Below are 3,086 nucleotides of genomic sequence, written 5' to 3' on the forward strand. Positions count from 1 at the left end.
TGTCTGTCTGATCTATCTATCTATCTATCTATCTATCTATCTATCTATCTATCTATCTGTCTATCTATCTATCTATCTGTCTGTCTGTCTGTCTGTCTGTCTGTAAAAAAAAATGTATCACAAAAAAGTATCATGATTTCCACAAAAATATGAAGCAGCACAACTGTTTTCAACATTGATAATAATAATAATGATTCTTGAGCACCAAATCTTAGCATATTAGAATGATTTCTGAAGGATCATGTGACAGGAGTAATGATGCTGAAAATTCAGCTTTGTCATCACAGTAGTAAATTTTATTTTAATATATATTAAATGAGAAAACTGACAATTTGAAATTGTAAAAATATTTCACAATATTACTATTTTACTGTGGTTTTGTTTAAGAGAACAGTATATAAAACACAATATACTTTTACAAGTACAACAAAACATTCTTGCCTTAGAAACATTCACAAAGATTTCACCACTGAGGCCTTTCCTAAAGGGGTCATATGATGCTTTTTTTAAAGATCATTATTTTGGGTATTTGGTGTAACAGAATATGTTGACATGCTTTAATGTTCAAAAAACACATTATTTTTCAAATACTGTACATTATTGTAGGTCCTCTATGCCCCGCCTCTCTCAAACACGTCGTTTTCAACAAAGCCCCTTCCTTTGACAAGCGCAGTCTGCTCTGATTGGCCAGCTGACCCAGTGCATTGTGATTGGCCGAACACCGCAAGCACTCGCCGGAAATGTAACGCCCCTTACCATAATCATAACTCATGAGTATTAATAGTGCTAAACCTGGAAATGATTTCCAGTGTTAGACAGTAGATGTCACTAAATCTTAACTACTTAACTTAAACATATTGCACATGAAGTACACACATGCAGTGTTTATATTATGTGTAATTGAGACTTAAATCAAGGCAGATTTATCCAATGTCAGCATGAAAATGTTTATCAAAAAACAAAAACAAAAAAAAACATACATGCTTTGGTATTCTGTTTTCACTGCAAGTATTTTAGCACTATTAACACTTGTTTATTTTGGTTTATTATTTATTTGGATCCCCATTAGCCACTACCAAGGTAGTAGCTATTCTTCCTGGGGTCCAACAAGTAAAAAAAAAAAAAAAAAACTACATTAATCCACAACAATAAAAGTGAAGTCAATAAAACATACAAACCCTAAAATTAATTAAAAATCAACAATTTTCATCAAACATCAAAATCAACAATTTACTGTATATTGTGCAATTAAATATTGCTTTAAAGATTTTTTTATCCTCTTTTTGCTTATTAAAAAATATGTAATGTCCGATGGCAAATCATTCCATATTTTCATTCCTCTATACATTATAGTCCGTTGCTTTGCATTAGTTTTTTTCACACCTGACCTACCTGACTCAGTTTCACAATTTGCTGTGTTCTGTGTTCTTAATATTTAATGACAGGGTTGTGATTATATTACCTTAGATTTGCAAATATCTATGTATGTATGTATCTATATACAGTGGGTACGGAAAGTATTCAGACCCCCTTCAATTTTTCACTCTTTGTTATATTGCAGCCATTTGCTAAAATCATTTAAGTTAATTTTTTTTCCTCATTAATGTACACACAGCACCCCATATTGACAGAAAAACACAGAATTGTTGACATTTTTGCAGATTTATTAAAAAAGAAAAACTGAAATATCACATGGTCCTAAGTATTCAGACCCTTTGCTGTGACACTCATATATTTAACTCAGGTGCTGTCCATTTCTTCTGATCATCCTTGAGATGGTTCTACACCTTCATTTGAGTCCAGCTGTGTTTGATTATACTGATTGGACTTGATTAGGAAAGCCACACACCTGTCTATATAAGACCTTACAGCTCACAGTGCATGTCAGAGCAAATGAGAATCATGAGGTCAAAGGAACTGCCTGAAGAGCTCAGAGACAGAATATGGCTGTATTAGATCAAAAGGGTGCTTCTACTAAATACTGAGCAAAGGGTCTGAATACTTAGGACCATGTGATATTTCAGTTTTTCTTTTTTAATAAATCTGCAAAAATGTCAACGATTCTGTGTTTTTCTGTCAATGTGGGGTGCTGTGTGTACATTAATGAGGAAAAAAAATTAACTTAAATGATTTTAGCAAATGGCTGCAATATAACAGAGTGAAAAATTGAAGGGGGTCTGAATACTTTCCGTACCCACTGTATATATAGATCAATAGATAGACAGATAGACAACATGCTTTCTAAAAACCTTTACAAAAATAATTTTAAGAGTGGCACAGTCTACTGTATCTGGAGACATAAAACGGTGTTTCATCATATTTACTCTCTAAAGTGTCCTTTAAAATGCTTTCAGCTGACAATATGAATCACAATTGATCAAATGGGAATTCTTCATGCACCCATGAATAATTTATCATCAAATGGGTGCTTGATGCTGTTTTTAAATAATTAATTACTCTGAAGAAGGCCAGCATCACACCAGCTATGATGATTAAAAGAAAACAAAATGCATCTGAATCAATAGTGGACTGGAAGTGCTTTTAAGAGTTAGATATAGCAAACTTAGTTATGATTGAATGTGCCCCTAATACTAAGTAAGAATCCACCGCTCATTACATTATAGACGTCTGCTGTAAAGTAACTTTGTTTTACCTCTGAAATTCTTGAAATTGTGCCAGTGACACAGGAAATCAATTGCAGACAGTGTCTGGCACCTGTGGTACTGTGAGTTCTTTCTCTCTAGCTCACACACTCTGGGAAACAGGTGGGTTTCTATGACAATGTCTTTAGACAGCAGCATATTTTTAGCATGTTAAACCATATCCGTTGATTTAGTGCTCTTTGCAAACTTAAAGAAAACGAGTAAAAGGGATGATGAAATGCATTACCATTTTAAATCTATGATTGCTTTAGTAAACATCTTGGTATATTTGAGCAATGATAGTTACTGTTCAAGAGTTTTGTGTTTGAAAGTCTCTTATGCTCACCAAAGCTGCATTTATTTGACCAAAAATAGAGTAAAAACAGTAACAATGTGATGTATTATTGCCATAAAAAATGCTTTCTGTTTAAATATATATATATA

The sequence above is a fragment of the Sinocyclocheilus anshuiensis genome, unplaced genomic scaffold, assembly GCF_001515605.1.
Source record: "Sinocyclocheilus anshuiensis isolate Anshui unplaced genomic scaffold, SAMN03320099.WGS_v1.1 scaffold257, whole genome shotgun sequence".
Classification (NCBI taxonomy): domain Eukaryota; kingdom Metazoa; phylum Chordata; class Actinopteri; order Cypriniformes; family Cyprinidae; genus Sinocyclocheilus; species Sinocyclocheilus anshuiensis.